Below are 8,638 nucleotides of genomic sequence, written 5' to 3' on the forward strand. Positions count from 1 at the left end.
AAGACCCTCATCTTATCACTTAAGGCCTCAATTTGCCATGTCAGAAAAATGGATGAAGCGTTCTCCCTCCTGGTGGCATACCAGTGCCTTCCTCCCCCTCATTCTTCCTCGCTCCTAGGCTCTGTTGCCTTTCCTTTTCTCTCTCCTAAGCTCCAAGGGCCCTTCTTTTGCCTCTGTGACTTATTTGCTGGGTCCATTTCTTTTACCCCTCACTTATTCTACCCCTGGGACTTTCTAAATAAATTTTCTCTTATAGTTAGTAAAAAACAAAAAGAATGGGTGAGGAATATTTTGTTTTTTCTTCTTGGCCACAGTTTGTTTTTTTTGTGTGTATATATTTCTGAAGTTGGAAACGGGGAGGCAGTCAGACAGACTCCCGCATGCGCCCGACCGGGATCCACCCGGCATGCCCACCAGGGGGCAATGCTCTGCCCATCTGGGGCGTCGCTCTGTTGCCACCAGAGCCATTCCAGCACCCGAGGCAGAGGCCATGGAGCCATCCTCAGTGCCCGGGTCATCCCTGCTCCAATGGAGCCTCAGCTGCGGGAGGGGAAGAGAGAGACAGAGAGGAAGGAGAGAGGAAGGGGTGGAGAAGCAGATGGGCACTTCTCCTCTGTGCCCTGGCCGGGGATCAAACCCTGGACTCCCGCACGCCAGGCCGACACACTACCACTGAGCCAACCAGCCAGGGCCTTGGCCACAGGTTTTTGTTTGTTTGTTTGTTTTTTGTATTTTTCCAAAGCTGGAAACGGGGAGAGACAGTCAGACAGACTCCCGCATGCGCCTGACCGGGATCCACCTGGCACGCCCACCAGGGGGCGACGCTCTGCCCACCAGGGGGCGATGCTCTGCCCCTCCGGGGCGTCGCTCTGTCGCGACCAGAGCTACTCTAGCGCCTGGGGCAGAGGCCAAGGAGCCATCCCCAGCGCCCGGGCCATCTTTACTCCAATGGAGCCTTGTCTGCGGGAGGGGAAGAGAGAGACAGAGAGGAAGGAGAGGGGGAGGGGTGGAGAAGCAGATGGGCGCCCCTCCTGTGTGCCCTGGCCGGGAATCGAACCCAGGACCCCTGCACGCCAGGCCGACGCTCTACCACTGAGCCAACCAGCCAGGGCCTGGCCACAGTTTTTAAAAAGTTTCCATGTGACCTGTGGTGGTGCAGTGGATAAAGTGTTGATCTTCTGGAATGCTGAGGTTGCCGGTTCAAAACCCCAGGCTTGCCCACCTCATGAAAAGCAACTATGAGTTGATACTTCCTATTTTTTACCCCTGCCTGTCACTCTATCCTCTGTCTAAAATCAATAAATAAAATCTTAAAAAAAAGAACTCCAGCTCATTTATTTATTTTTAGTGAGAGACAGAGATTGACTAGAAAGGAGAAAAATAAGCATCAACCCATAGTTGTGACACTCTTTTTTTTTTTTTTTTTTTTTGGTATTTTTCCGAAGCCAGAAACGGGGAGGCAGTCCGACAGACTCCCACATGCGCCCAACCGAGATCCACCCGGCACCCCCACCAGGGGGTGATGCTCTGTTGCGACCAGAGCCACTCTAGCGCCTGAGGCAGAGGCCACAGAGCCATCCCCAGAGCCTGGGCCATCTTTGCTCCAATGGAGCCTCGGCTGCAGGAGGGGAAGAGAGAGACAGAGAGGAAGGAAAGGGGGAGGGGTGGAGAAGCAGATGTGCGCTTCTCCTGTGTGCCCTGGCAGGGAATCGAACCTGGGACTCCTGCACGCCAGGCCGACGCTCTACCATTAGCCAACTGGCCAGGGCCAGTTGTGACACTCTTACTTGTTCATTTATTGCTTCTCATATGTGCCTTGACTGGGGGGATCCAGCCAAACCAGGGATTCTTTGTTCAAGTTAGTGACTTTGGGCTTTAAGCCAGCGACCATGGGGTCTCAAACCTGGGTCCTCAGCATACCAGGTCAACACTCTTATCCACTGTGTCACCGCCTGGCCAGGCAAAAATTTACATAGTCACGCACTGTCAGAAAAAATATTCACAGAGAACAAAATGCTATAGAGTGAAGAGTCTTTGTCTCCCTCTGTCCCCATACATCCTTCCCGGAAGCAGACACATTACCGGTTCCTAATACCCTTGCAGAGATCGTCTGTGGGTATGAATTGCACGTGGATGTATGAGCATGAGTGCCCATTGAAGAAAAGTACAAATGTACACAATCTTACCCATAGAGATAGACCAGGTGTCCCCAAACTATGGCCAGCGGGCCGCATGCGGCCCCTTGAGGCCATTTATCTGGCCCCGCCGCACTTCCGGAAGGGGCACCTCTTTCATTGGTGGTCAGTGAGAGGAGCATAGTTCCCATTGAAATACTGGTCAGTTTGTTGATTTAAATTTACTTGTTCTTTATTTTAAATATTGTATTTGTTCCCGTTTTGTTTTTTTACTTTAAAATAAGATATGTGCAGTGTGCATAGGGATTTGTTCATAGTTTTTTTTTTATAGTCCGGCCCTCCAACGGTCTGAGGGACAGTGAACTGGCCCCCTGTGTAAAAAGTTTGGGGACCCCTGAGATAGACTGATTGACAGCTTTGACTTTGGGTGTGGTCATATGACTTGCTTTGGACAATGGCAGCAGAGGGGCACAAGTAACAGGCCAGTTCTGAGCTTAGACCTTAGGAGGCTTTGAACATTTCCTTTTGTGTCTGGGCCTGAGACAGGGTTTTTTCTGCGCTGCTGCTCTGCTCCTACTTTGGCCCACGCCCCGCACCATCTGCATATTGTTAAAAGATAAACAGAGGCAAACTTAAATTTTTAAGAGTTTATTTGAGCAAAAACAGGTCCAAATCGGGCAGCATCCACTCTAGCTGATAGAAAGGAGCTCCGAGAAGCCACACAAAAAACCGAAAGACTGATAGGCAGAGGGAAAGGGAACAAACAAGTTATCCTTGGCAGAAAAGCAGCTTGGTTATTGCAAAGTCATTTTCCTTTAGGAGACGGCAGGAGTCTGTCAGGCGGATGACCTAACTAGTGCTGATTGGGCGATTCCTGATTGACTGGTTTAAGATTCCATTTCTGGGAGAGCCAAAACCGTCATTAAGTTAAGTCTTGGTGATATGAGGCTCAGTTAGCATAAGTCCATTTGGGGCCTGTTGTCTTGTTTTAACAGTATGAAACAGAGCTTCCCAGCTGGGCTCGTCCTATATCACCCATTCTCAGCCAGCCGAAATGCATTTAGAACTACTGCATTTTGTGTGCTCGCCCTCCATGACCATGCCACGCCTCTCCCTCGTCTTCCCCCACAGGTGTGCATCTCCTGAGCTCTAAGACCCCATGAGACTTGCAGCAGGGGGGCAAGGGGCAGCAGCAGCTCACCCAGGGCTAACCCCCAGAACTTGTTTCCAAGGCCCCCTTTTCTCTGACTCTCCAGGAGGCAGAGCAGCACCGCCCATGCTCTCTCTTGTTGCTTTTTCTATCCTAAGTCCTTCTTTGTTTCACTGTCCCCAGCTTTAAAAATATACTCTCAAAATAAAGTTTAAACAATGTTGCATTTTGTATTGATTGATTTTTTTATTTTTTAGAGAGACAGAGAGAAGAAAGGAGAGAAAGAGAGAGTAGCGTTCATTTGTTGTTCCACTTATTAATGTATTCAGTGTTTGTTTCCCGTATGTGCCCTGACTGGGGATTGAACCCACACATTGGTGTATCAGGACGATGCTCCAACCGACTGACCTACCCGGCCAGGGCCAAAGCTACTACATATTAAGGTGATGCGTTTCACAGCATTTTTGTGGCAGTAGTGTTATATTTGTTTATTTCCCACTTAGCAATATGTCTTGGTGCTATGGTCTAAATATTTTTGTCCCCTAAAATCCACAAGCTGAAATCTTAACTCCCAAAGGTGATGGATGATATTAGAAGGCGGGGCCTGTGGGAGGTGATTAGGTCATAATGATAGAGCCCTGATGAGTGAGATTAGTGCCCTTATAAAAGGGAACTCAGAGAGCTCCCTTATCCCTCCTGTCACATGAGGATATAAGAAGTCTTCAGTGCAGAAGAGGGTCCAAGCCTGGCTGTGCTGGTGCCCTGATCTTGGACTTCCAGGATCCAGAACTGAAAGCAACATTTTCTATTTTTTATAAGCCACTCTGTCTGTGTATAGCAGCCCCAGCCACAAAGAACTAAGACACTTGGCAATTATTCCAAAGTACTACATAGAGATTAGTTTTACCTTTCTTTCTTTCTTTCTTTCTTTCTTTCTTTCTTTCTTTCTTTCTTTCTTTCTTTCTTTTTTTTTTTTTTTAGAGAGAGAGAGGGACAGACAGACAGGAAGGGAGAGAGATGAGAAACATCAACTCATAGTTGTTCAGTGATTGCTTTTTGATATGTGCCTGGTCTGGGGGCTACAGCCAAGCCAGTGACCCCTTGCTCAAGCCAGCAACCATGGGGTCATGCAATGATCCCACACTTGAGCTGGTGATTCTGCACTCAAGCTGGTGAGCCTGTGCTCACGTCAGCGTCCTCAGGGTTTCGAACTTAGGTACTCAGCGTACTCAGCGTCTCAGGCTAAGGCTCTGTCCACTGTATCACTGCCTGGTCAGGCTAGTTTTATTCTTTTTAACAGCTGCATATTATTCCCTTTGGGAGATGTCTCATCTTTTTTCTTTTTAAATTTTATTTATTGATTTTGCAGAGAGAGGAGAGAAAGAAATGGGAAGCGAGAAGTATCAACTGATAGTTGCTTTATTTTAGTTGTTCATTGTTTGATTGCTTGTCATATGTGCCTTGACTGGACAAGCCTAGGGTTTCAAACAGGTGACCTCAGCATTCTAGGCTGAAGCTCTATCCACTGCACCACCACAGGGCAAGCATGTCTCATCTTTTATTCATTATAAAAAGATTTTTAAGGCCCTGGCAGGTTGGCTCAGTGGTAGAGTGTCGGCCTGGCGTGCAGGAGTCCCGGGTTTGATTCCCGGCCAGGTCACACAGGAGAAGGGCCCATCTGCTTCTCCGCCCCTTCCCCTCTCCTTCCTCTCTGTCTCTCTCTTTCCCTCCCACAGCCAAGGCTCCATTGGAGCAAAGTTGGCCCGGACGCTGAGGATGGCTCTGTGGCCTCTGTTTCAGGCGCTAGAATGGCTCTGGTTGCAACAGAGTGACCCCCCAGATGGGCAGAGCATCGCCCCTGGTGGGCGTGCCGGGTGGATCCCGGTCGGGCGCATGCGGAGTCTGTCTGACTGCCTCCCTGTTTCCAACTTCAGAAAAATACAAAAAAAAAAAAAGATTTTTAAAACCTAATTAATAAGACAAAGAAGAAATTATAACAGACCAATAATCAAACTAATACATAACAAAACCTGCTAAACAATCTATTTCTGCATGTGCCAATATGAATGAATCTCAAGAGACAGAATGTTGATCAAAAGAAATCAGACCAAAGATAGAGCATCCTGTATGATTCTATTTATACAAAGTTCAATAACAAAGCTAATATATGGTGTAAAAAGCAGGATAGTGGCTCCTTTGGAAAAAGAGATAGCTCCTTTGGAAATAGACTAGCAGGCAGTATGAGAGAGTTTTTTGGAGTGCTAGAAATATCCTCTATCTTGGTCTTGGTGATTATTACTCAGATGTATATGTATATATATAAAAGTTCCTTGATCTTAAGATCAGGGCACTTTAGTGAATAATTATACCTCAATAAAAAAGTAATTTTAGCCTGACCAGGCAGTGGGTCAGTGGATAGAGCATCAGACTGTGATGCAGAGGACCCAGGTTTGAGACCTTGAGGTCCCCAGCTTGAGCTCATCTGGTTTGAGCAAAGCTCACCAGCTTGGACCCAAGGTCGCTAGCTCGAGCAAGGGGTTACTCGGTCTGCTGAAGGCCCACGGTCAAGGCACATATGAGAAAGCAATCAATGAACAACTAAGGTGTCGCAACAAAAAATTGATGATTGATGCTTCTCATCTCTCTCCATTCCTGTCTGTCTGTCCCTCCCTCTCTCTGACTCTGTAAAAAAAAAAAAGAAACTAAAATATGAATAAATGTGACCACCCATTCACTTCACATATAACATTTTCAATGTAAATAATAGATTTGAAACAATAGAATGGAAAAACAACCAGAAAAACAAAATGTAACCAAAAAAACCACAAACTGAAATGCAACAAAAGCAGCACCTAGAGGACAATGTATAACTAAATTGATAAAGATCAATTTGGAAGAACTGGGCAGGGCAGAAAGGAAGTCATGAAAGTATCTTATTTGCCTGTCTCTCCACACCTCTCCACCACATGGGCCTGAGAGCCAGTTAGTTACAGGGCTGCAGCAGGCTGGGCCTTGCTCGCCAGGAACAAGGAGTGAGTAGGTCCTTAACTCTCTGGCTCTGGGGCTGGCTTTGATTTACAACTTGTCTTCCCTGAATCAGTTGGCATTATAGACTACCAGCATTGGGAGAGGAATTTTGGAGGTGGGTGAATAGAGCATTCTGGTGGGCCATGGGGGTGGAGTGCTGCCTCCTAGAGTCTCCCCTGAATGTGGCACCACATCCTTAGGGAAGTAATAGGGACAGTGGAGGTGGTAGGAAACTGAGAGTTTTGGAGCAGGGTTGCTCTGTAATGCCAGGGCCATGAGGGTGACGGGAAATATGCAGGCTTTGAAAATCCAGAATACTGGCTGTGAACTTGAGCAACTCCCTTGCTATTTTTCAACCTCAGTGTCCATTTCTGTAAATGCGGTTTCAGCATGAAGAGGTAGGATCAGGAAGGGATTGTGAATACAAGCTCAGGGACTCACCATCTGGTCCAGCCTGGTTGTGCTACTTCTCAGCTGTGTGACTTTGGGCAAATGACTTGCCTTCTCTGGGCTTCACTCTCTTGATTTGTAAAATCTGCAGTACTCACTTCATAGGACTGTTGGCGAATTACATTGACAAATGTGCATAAAGTGATTGGAACCTGAAGCTAGACTGCTAGGGTGAAAGGGGGGGCATGGAGAAGTAGGTACACATTACTAGGGCCTGAAGACCTGGAAAGAAACTCTGGGTTGACAATAATGTCTGACCTTGACGAGAGGCCTAGAAATTATTTTCATCAAAGTCTGAACCTATAATCCACAGTCTTGTGTCAGTTTGACTCCCAGCTCTGCTCCTTCCCAGCTGTGTGACCTTGGGAAAATCACTTAACCTCTCTGAGACTTGTAAGAAAACTGTTACTGAAGAGGATTTTGGGACACGAAGTTGCTAATGTTTTTGGCTTCTCCAAAGAAAGTCATCATAGGGTGGGGAACTCCTCAAACATAGAAAGGACTTCTGATGCTGTGTGGCCAAAAAGAATATCAACTGTCTACATAAGAGATTATTAGGGGTCCAGGGGATTACACACCTACTAGTTGTGTGATCTGGCTGGATCCTGTCTCTGCCATGCTCACAATCCTCAGTGGTTCCTGTCCGTCTCACAGAGGGATGAAAACTCCCCCACGACCCCTAGGGCTCCACACATCTGCTCCTGTCCCCTCTGCAGCTCCAGTTCTTCTTCCTATGCTTCCCTCTGCCCCATCTGCTCCAGCCCTGTACCCCCTCCCTGTCTCTCAAATATGCTAAACTACTCCCACCTCAGGGCCCTTGCACCTGCTGTTTCCCTTCCAGATTTCCCACATGGCTGCCCCCTTCCTCCCCCTCAGGTCTCTGCAGTGTCACCTCCCCAGAGAGGCCCAGTCTCACCCCTCCTGCTATGCCATCACTCATCCTTCACCTTCTTCTATTTTTTTTCAAAGTCCTGTCACCCCTGACATGAGTACATATATTTACTTGTTCACTGTCACTAAAATGTTGTCTCCATGAGGGCAGGGCTATTTTCTGCTGTGTCCCCAGTAAGTGCTCAATAAATGCTAAAATGATAAATGCATAATGATTCTAGACCAACCAGTTCTTTTTAGTCCTCTGGGCCTCAGTTTCCCTAACCTTGGAGGACTCCTTTGCCAATCTGACCTTGCTGGGGAGGGACAGGTGGTGGAGAGATCAGGATCTGGACCGGAAGAAAACATTTTCTAAGCACTCCCTCCCCATCATGAATATGAGGAGAGGCAGAGAGAACCTCTTTCCCTAGTTCAGTCCTCACCTGACTGGGAAGAAGTGGGGGAGAACCGGAAGAAGGTGGAACCCTGGAAGGAACAGGATGTTCTCTTCTTCTTTGCCATCTTGAGTGCTGCCTGCACCCGCTCCCCCTCCACTGCTCCAACCTGCCAAGGAAGCAGCTCCCGCCCCCCCCCCCTTCCACAGACACCCCTCCTCAGTCCTTGAGGTTCAGTTGAGATACCAAGAGCTTCTGCTCCGCCCAGATCTTTGGAGAGTGGGGCTCAGGAGCTCTGACCCTAGTCGCTGCCCTTCCCCTGGCTGCCCTTGTAAGGAGGCGAGGCCCCAGTGACATTGGAGATGCCTGGTTATAATTAACCTGGACACGTGGCGACCCCACCCCCTAACACCTGCCCGCCCCTGGGTCTGGGCCTTGCAGAGGAGGCAAGTAAACGCGTTCTAAAAATACACTCCCGTCCTGAGCAAACCCTTCCCAGTCCCCTCCACAGCGGAAATCTCCCCGCGTCACAGTCACCAAGCGGGCCAAAGTGGGGAGGGTGACCACAGCCTCCAACCCTGGCCTTGAGTTTGAATCTCAATTCAGCACAG

At 48.2% G+C, this 8,638-nt stretch overlaps 1 protein-coding gene across 1 annotated transcript in view; it reads left to right on the top strand.

Annotated features, from left to right (window-relative positions):
* EXOC3L2 (exocyst complex component 3 like 2) overlaps nt 1-8,638 on the top strand; it is a 136,811-nt gene that overhangs the window by 48,154 nt on the left and 80,019 nt on the right. The gene's annotated exons all lie outside the window — the stretch shown is intronic.

Source organism: Saccopteryx bilineata, chromosome 3 (genome assembly GCF_036850765.1).
Source record: "Saccopteryx bilineata isolate mSacBil1 chromosome 3, mSacBil1_pri_phased_curated, whole genome shotgun sequence".
Taxonomy (NCBI): Eukaryota; Metazoa; Chordata; class Mammalia; order Chiroptera; family Emballonuridae; genus Saccopteryx; species Saccopteryx bilineata.